This window comes from Myotis lucifugus, unplaced genomic scaffold, assembly GCF_000147115.1.
Source record: "Myotis lucifugus unplaced genomic scaffold, Myoluc2.0 scaffold_51, whole genome shotgun sequence".
NCBI classification, from domain to species: Eukaryota; Metazoa; Chordata; class Mammalia; order Chiroptera; family Vespertilionidae; genus Myotis; species Myotis lucifugus.
Window position 1 is genome coordinate 5099494 of NW_005871099.1, and position 8881 is coordinate 5108374.

An 8881-nucleotide genomic window follows, 5' to 3' on the forward strand; every position below is an offset into this window, starting at 1 on the left:
TCACACTCAAGGCAGGGTCGATGGGGAGGTCTCGCTGTGCGCCACCCCCTGTCATGCACAGAGCAGGGCCAGTCAGGGGGTTGGGGCACTGCTCCCTGTCACTCACAGAGCAGGGCCAATCAGGGGGGTTGGGGCACTGCCCCCTGTCACTCACAGAGCAGGGCCCATCAGGGGGTTGAGGAGCTCCCCGCTGTCACTCACAGAGTAGGGCCGATAGGGGAGCTGGGGCACCGCCCCCTGTCACCCACAGAGCAGGGCGGATCAAGGGGTTGGGGCGCTGCACCCTGTCACACTCAGGGCAGGGCCAATGGGGAGGTTATGGCTCTACCCCATCACACACAGAGCAGGGCCCATGGAGGGGGGTTGGGGCGCAACCCTCTATCACCCACAGAGCAGGGCGGATCAAGGGGTTGGGGTGCTGCACCCTGTCACACTCAGGGCAGGGCCGATGGAGAGGTTATGGTTCTACCCTGTCACACACAGAGCAGGGCCCGTGGGGGCGGGGGGGTTGGGGCACCACACCCTGTCACACACAGAGCCACAGGGCAATCGGGGGATTGGGGAGCTCCCCCCCTATCAGGCACAGAGCAGGGCTGATCAGGGGGTTTGGGTGCTGCCCCCTGTCACGCTGATCCCAGTGCCCGGGAGGCCTCGTGGCTCCGCTGATCCCGGTGCTGGGAGGCATATTACCTTTACTATATAGGATAGAGGCCTGGTGCACAGGTGGGAGCTGGCTGGTTTGCCCTGAAGGGTGTCCTGGATCAGGGTGGGGGTCCCACTTGGGTGCCTGGCCAGCCTGGGTGAGGGGCTGATGGCTGTTTGCAGCTGGTCACACCCCCTTCAGGGTGGGGGTCCCCACTGGGGTGCCTGGCCAGCCTGGATGAGGGGATGATGGCTGCTTGCAGCTGGTCACAACCCCCTTCAGGGTGGGGGTCCCCACTGGGGTGCCTGGCCAGCCTGGGTGAGGGGCTGAGGGCTGTTTTCAGGCTGACGGGTGACTGAAGCTCCCAACCGCTCCTTTTTTTCTTTTTTTTTAATTTTTATTCTGGGCCAGCTTTAGCTCTGAGGCTTGGCTCCAGCTCTGAGGCCTCGGCTGCTGAAAGCAGGTATCTGGTTTGTTTGGGTTCTATAATCGAAACACTGTTTCAACTCCAGCTCTGAGATCCTGGCTGGCTGAAAGCAGGTTTCTGGGGTTTTGTTTAGCTTCTATATTTGTAACAATGTTTCAAACTGCAAGCTCAGAGGCCGGCAGCGGCAGGCGGGGAACGTTGGCTTCCTCCGTCACTGAAGCAAGCAAGCCTCATGTTCACTTCAAGCTGCCTGGCTCCCGGCCGCCATCTTGGCTGGCAGTTAATTTGCATATCGCCCTGATTAGCCAATGGGAAGGGTAGGGGAGGTACGGCTAATTACCATGTTTCTCTTCTATTAGATAGGATATATATATATATATATATATATATATATAGACATATTAAAGACTCCTCAACCTAGCATTTCCTAAACTTACTTATTCACAGCTCTCCTGTCCCACTCCTATGCCTTCCACGTCAAGGAACATAGGGCAAATAACACTCTACACAGGTAAGTAAAAATACTGAAAATGCAGTGGCACATGGAGTGCTACAGCTGAGCTCCTTGAGCAGTGAAGGGACTCAGAAGAGGCCTCCTCGGGATGTGCCACTTTGGCATGTGGACTACTTTGAGCTGGAGGCAATGGAAACTCTGCCAGCTCATGAGAAACTTCTATCTCTCCCTTAAACAATTTAAGTTTGGGGCCTTGCCCATAATAAGAGCTATCACCAGAAATAACTTTTTATGACCTATCTATACGGCGGGGCAAACCTCCATGTAATTACTGAACATCTATCTGCTCTTACCATCCTGTGAATGACTCTCCTCCCCTCTGAAGCTCTAGGTGCCTCCCTCATCCTTTGCTTAGAATGCCATGCACAACTCATGCTAACTTTCTGCCTCTGAACCTCTTCATGCACTGGGGTCTCCAACTCTCTCATGCATGTGGGGTTCTCATATATAGGTATGTAATTAAATTTGGTTATTTTCTCTTTTTAATCTGTCTCATGTCACTTTAATTAGGGTGGAGGTAGAATTTCTTTCTTCCCCACATTATAAAAATAACAGTAACCAAAACAAACAATTCATAGCGTCCAATGCTTCACAGGCAGTTATGCCCCCACTAAACCAAACCCAACCCAATCCAACCCCACCAGGGCAGTTACCACACATTTACAAAGGTCCCAGCTAACTCCTGGAAAAACTGCTCAGCAGGCTTGGTGTCTTCTGTATCCCTAAGCCTTCCCTTTTATCAAACAGAAGACCCCCTGATTTGCGGAGTCTCCATCTAATGAATAACTAGGAAAACATCTCTGTGCCAGTGTCCACAGTGAGGCATTCGCAAGAACCAAGCTGAGTAGAGCAACTCCAGAGTCACTGTCTTGCGTCAGCCTGGCATGTGGTACATACCTAAGCACTGAATACATGGTGGTATCACATGTAGGATGAACCTGTAAGTAAATCGTGTACAGATTTTAAATATGTAAGCCTGAAGTCAGAAGAAACCACTCAGACTTTTTCTTCTCCACCCTTCCTCAAACCAAGCATTTCCTAGTTCCCCAACATGAGCTTAGGGCTCAAGGAGGGAAAGAGCCTGAACTGGAACTCTACTCCTGGAGTTCCACTTAGAACCGACACATATGTGGGCTGTGGCTGGTTTGTCACCCCCATCCATAGGAGGCCTCCATCCTACAGGGAGGGGAGCTGAGGTCTCTGGCTTTGCTCCCAGGCACACTTAACTATTTTTGCTAGCATATACTTAACCAATTCCTATATAGTAAAGGCATACCCCCCCCCCCCCCAGCATTTGGGGACACATTTCTGTGCACCCATTTTCTCATAATTCCAATAGTATCCCTAATATGTGTCATTTAGAAGACATTGCTTAAATCAACGGTAAATCAATTTTCCAAGCTATAGCACAAACTGCACCAAAAGTATTTAATTTTTAAAGTAAATGTATTTCTTAAGCATAATGACAATAGGTTTAAACATTCAATTTTAAAGTACATCTACTATCACTAAAAGGTGTGAAGTAGCAAAAAGGGATAGAAGTTCACAATACCACTAAGGAGAGGAAACTGAAGATGATTCATCAGCACATAATCCAGTAGTACAATTTAATAAAATACAAACATAAGTGCCTTTCAGAAGATTAAGACAGCTTTATGGAGGGCATGAAACTTGAGGGCACGGGAAGTAGTTGAGGGATTAAGATATGAGGGAAAGAATGGGAAGATTAGACCAGCAAAAGAGAAACAGACCCAGGAAATACAGCCCGCAGGAAGTCAAATATTTACCTCTAGGGGGGTGGGGGGATAGACCTGGAAAGGGGTCTGCTAGTAAAGCGAACACCGAATGAAACTAAACGGAAACATCTTGCTCCCAAGTAGGCCCACAGCTTCTACTGCTTTTTGTTTTTTTAATAAATTAATTCACTGCATTATAAATACATGTGCACTGTACAAAACTGGAGGAAAAAAAGAATGAACTAAAAATGACCCATAATTCTGCTGCTCAGAGACAATCACTAGTAACATTTTGGCTTATTATCTTTTTTTAATGCATTTATTCACACCAAAAGAATTTTTTATAGATTATATGTGTTGTTGTATAGCATGTTTTGTCATTTTATAATTGCTGAATATTCATTAAATACAGTATTAGAGAAATGGAAAGACTTATCTAAACAATGCTGAAACAATCATCCTTACTAGCAAAAAACTGAAAACAAATGCTCAGTAAGAGGGCATTAGTTAAACAGTGTACCTATGACAGAATATTAATCTACTTGTCATTTTTTTATATTTTCTTAGACTAAACCCTTAGATTAGCTATTTCAAAGTACATGCATATTTTATAAGCTTTTGTTACATATTTCTCAGAAAACTCATACTGAATTATACTTTCTAGCAACATATAAGTAGGCTCATTTCTCTGTACCCTCACTAGAAGCTGAATTTTTTTAATGTATGCCGAATTTTTAAAACACAGTATCTCACTGATTTCTGGGAAGCTGAAATTTTTTTCATGTTTCCTGCTCCTTCTTTTTATAAGCCATCTCTAGCAAGGTAAGTAAATTTGCTCGTAAGTTACAAAATTTTTCTGAGTTTGCCTTTTGCCTTTGAATTCTATTTATGGCATTTTAACATATAGAAGTTTAGTTATTTTAAAGTAAACAAATGAATAATTTCTTTAACAGTTCCTACTTTTGGTGTGGTGCTTTGAGAGGCTTTCTCCATTCTGGGATCATCTGTATTATCTTTGTGCTTTAAAAAATTTTTTAAATATGTATTTTAAAAGCCCAAAGCTTACCACCCTGAAATTACAACCATTCTTACAACTTTAAATATGTTCACCAATGTATACACACACATTTTAAATGGCTGCATACATTTCATACAATCTATTTTCCAAAGCATATTCTGAGACAAGCCTTTTCAAAAACTGCAGCTTGTTAGATCTGAACGAACAATCGTAAATGGTTTTACAAACTTCACACTCAACTTAATAACAGTCCCAAAGTTCCAGAATTGTTCATTTCTATCCCAGTTACTCTTCTCCTTCAACGTCCACCCGTTACTAAAAGACCAAGAAGAATAAGCTCATTCTTGGTAGTCGACCAAGTTCTGCATAATGAACTGTCATAATTATCAATGATCAGATGTCAATCCTTAGAGCATTTTCATTTTGATCTTTTCTTTTCTTCCACCTTCATATAAATCCCATTCTTAGGGAGAGTCTGGTTAAAAGCTGGTGCTCTGGAGGCCCTGTGCTTTATTGTATCTCAGGCCTGACCACCGACCACGCCTGACCCTAACCACTCAAAGCCTGTTTGTTAACCTATATGCTGTTAGGTGGACCAAACAATAGTACCTACACTTCATGGGCTTAGTAAAGGTTTAAAGTGGGAGGATGTTCACGAAGGAAGTAGGAGTTACATGAATGCACATGATGTGGGCAATGTGTTACGGCACCATACGGTCCCTGATCTAAAGGAGGTGAGTCTAGTGCAGCCGTGGGCAAACTACGGCCCGCGGGCCGGATTCGGCCCGTTTGAAATGAATAAAACAACAACAAAAAAAAAGACTGTACCCTTTTATGTAATGATGTTTACTTTGAATTTATATTAGTTCACACAAACACTCCATCCATGCTTTTGTTCCGGCCCTCCGGTCCAGTTTAAGAACCCATTGTGGCCCTCGAGTCAAAAAGTTTGCCCACCCCTGGTAGTGGGAGAAATCACCAAGTCCAGTCAAAGGGTTAAGTACTGGGACAGTGACTCAGGCAGGGACTCGGGATCCCAGGGAAGTCTCCTAGCCTGGGATGGGATGGAATGAGGGTAGGGGCTGAGCTGAGTCTTTTTAAAGGAGCAAGAGTCAGTCTGGTGACATGCAGGGGACATGGCACTTCAGACAGAGGGGAGAGCATGAGTAAAAAGAGTAAAAACAGAGGAGAGGACAGCACAGTGATGGCGAACCTTTTGAGCTCAGCGTGTCAGCATTTTGAAAAACCCTAACTTAACTCTGGTGCCGTGTCACATATAGAAATTTTTTTATATTTGCAACCATAGTAAAACAAAGATTTGTATTTTTGATATTTATTTTATATATTTAAATGCCATTTAACAAAGAAAAATCAACCAAAAAAATGAGTTCGCGTGTCAGAGGTTCGCCATCACTGGCCTAGGAGCTTCTGGGAACTGGGGAAGCACAGGAGGGGACTGCTTCCTAGATCCAAGGGGAAAAGTTTAAATGCTTGTCAAACTTGGGCTTCACAACTCTGCTTTCCAAACATGAATAAGATTATGCTTTATAGGACAGTTTTCCAAATGCTATTAATGTTAAAAGCTATGACATACCCATGCTTTGAGGTCCTATAAAGAAATCTTAAACAGTGTCAATTAAAAAAATCATCTCATTTTACAAATGCTGAAATGAACACCCGGCAAAATTAAGCTCAAACTAGATCCCACGTCTTCTCAAAGCAAAATGTTCTATGCCTAAGCAAAAATAACACACAGCTTTTTTAGGAGCCAGAAAATATGTGAATGAAAACTTTAAAAAACACAACATTACATATTATAATCATCTTGTTTATAGTGTGCATTAAATGTATATATTAAACAGGGAGCTTAAAGTCCTTAGTAACATACGTTTTATTTAAGTTTGATTTATTCTTCATTTAATGTTTTGAAAGCGAACAAAAAAATACATCTTGCTGAGAAAATACCAGATATCAAGAGAAGCAAAATAAATTTCAAACTGGTCCTTAAAAATGATACACTCTTTTCTCTAGACATCTAAAAGACAAGTTCAAAATTCGTCCCCCAAAGACATTTTATTCCAGACTGATGCAGTTACTGAGGATTTGGGACCTATGGAGGACTGAAACAGCAGAGTAAAAACACAAACACATTCCTAAGAGTTTTGGACCCTAATTCACATTTGAAGAATGGCAAACAACAACTCCTCAATTTCAAACACATCCATTTAAATTTTCCATCCTGAAAGAAAGGCACACTATGCCTGCTGGTTTTGCCAGGAGTGAATTTCTGATACAAGGCCCTCAAGGACCCAAGAATGGTCCCTCCTGTAAGAAATGTCACATAGGACTCTGGTACTACAGGGTTTGCATCACCTCTCCGATAGGAAAGGGCTTCTACCACCGACTTCATTTTAAAGGCAAGGCTGCAATATTTAACTGCTGGAAAGACCCAAATTTTGTTGCGAAAAAAATAAAATCCACACCTTAAGAGTTAGTTTTAAGGGGGGGGGGGGGGGACAAATTAAAGTTTCACAGCTTGTTTCCTTGGCATTTTCCTGGATTGCCATAGCTAAAGATAACCTGGGCATCTGTCTCTTGGGGCTCTGCATTAGATTGGGGGTGTTATAATAATAATCACAATAAAGCTTGCATTCTTACCCAGACTGTTTCTGCAGCCAAAATGAGAAGTGGTCAAACACTAGGTCAGATTATTCCGGGAGATTTGTTCATTCAAAAAGACAAGCAAGGTACCCATGACCAAGGTGGGGGTGCAAAAATAAATAAAGACTATTCCCTCCCTTCAAAGAATTCAGTCTGAAATTCATGGGAAAGGAGGCTGTACTGAAGATCAAGATGAAGTTAATTATCTCTGGAAGATAACAATCAGTAAGAGGCAATGGAGCTTAAGGAGCTGTAATAGCTAAGCAAACTGCAGAACCAGCTCAGGCATTCATTTGCCCTTTGCCTCTCTTGATGACATATTTGGAATGGGGGCCATGCCTTGCAAGGACCTGAGCTTTCATAAAATGGTGAAGAAAACAAACACCTAGTATATAGAAAGTCCCTCCACCTTTGGCAAAATAGTTCTTAAAAGATGACACCCATGAGAAGAAGAAATAGTTTAACATTCTAAGAGAATCATTCAGCCACCCCTCTAAGGTAATGAGCACTCTCCTGCAACTTCCAAAGATGGGCATAATAGAGTTAAAGCGAGCCAGCCTTCTGTTTGCACGCCTCGAAATTTTAAATGCGAAGCAACTATGTCCAACTACCACGAGAGGCCACAAACAGTAAAATATTTTTCAAGTAAAATATTTTCCTAATAACTAATAACTTGTTAAACACACAAATAGAATTCTCATATCCAACTGTTTTTTTTAAAAAGAAAATAATAATCTTACCCCTAACCTTACACAACCCACAAACTCTCCAGGATTTCAGATCATCGGCTAGACAGGGTGGTTACCAAATAGTGTTAAACTTAAAACGGCACGCATCTGCGGAGTGTTAAGGTATGTTTCGATTCTAGAAGCTCGAAGCTTAAAGTACAAGTGACTTCAGCTCCCCTTCTGTCACCCTGATACATGTCTTCTAAAAACTGGGTGACCATTGACTCCGCTCCCAACTCGGGCGGTTTTAATGCCCACACAGGAAGGGCCATTACACAGAGCAAATAAAACGCGAGTAAGTTGATGCGATTCCGTATTTGCACACTAACCCTGACTACGAACTAAAAGCGACAGCAGCCCTCCAATCGGAGGAGAGAATCCTATTTTTGGCAGAGGGCTCGCTCCCGAGGAAAACCCCTGACTTTGGAGACTGGCCTCCAGGAATGCCCAGCAAGCTCTGCCCTCTCCGGACCCTCACCCCGTCCGCCGCACGCCACGTCCCCAGGTGGCCGAGGCGCCCCGGGGCCGCGCGCGCGGTTACCTGCGGGGTCAGCGCGCGCTCCCGCGGGGCGCAGGGTCGGGGGCGCGCCGAGGCCGCGGCGCAGGCCCGGCCCGACTGGCGGGCGCCGGGGGATCTGGCCGGTCCCACCGCCGCACTCGCATCCCTACCGCTTCCCCGACCGGCTCCCCCGAGGGAACCGAGCCAAAGAGCGACTGTTACCCAATAATAGCGACCAGCACCGTCGCCACAATGCCGGCGGGTAACCCGGAAAGCAGGGCGGCAGGCGCCCCGCACTCGCTGGAGAGCACGAGTCCGGGAGGAGCGGTCCCGAGGGGCGCGGGGGGAAGGGCAGGAGGCCGGGCGCCCCGCGGGGGTCGCCGCACGAGGGGCGGGAGGCGAGGCGAGGCGAGCACGGCCGAACGGCACCAGCTCCGCCGCCCCAGCCCGGTCGCCACCAGGCCTCCGCCTCGGCGCGATGAATCGGGCTTTTTCCCGGTGCGTGGTCCATGGCCCGGCCGCCCCGAGCCCGAGTCAGCGGGGACTCAGAGCGGTCGAGTTCGAGTTAGTGAACCGAAGACCTCACAGACTTGTACTCACGAAAATCAGGTTCCCCCTGAATGCTCAACCTGGGTTTTCTGATGAACCCCCCTGG

The 8881-nt window shown here is 45.6% G+C and overlaps 1 protein-coding gene across 3 annotated transcripts in view; it reads right to left on the reverse strand.

Moving 5' to 3' along the window:
• CUL1 (cullin 1) overlaps window positions 1–8881 on the reverse strand; it is a 95269-nt gene that overhangs the window by 85467 nt on the left and 921 nt on the right. The gene's annotated exons all lie outside the window — the stretch shown is intronic.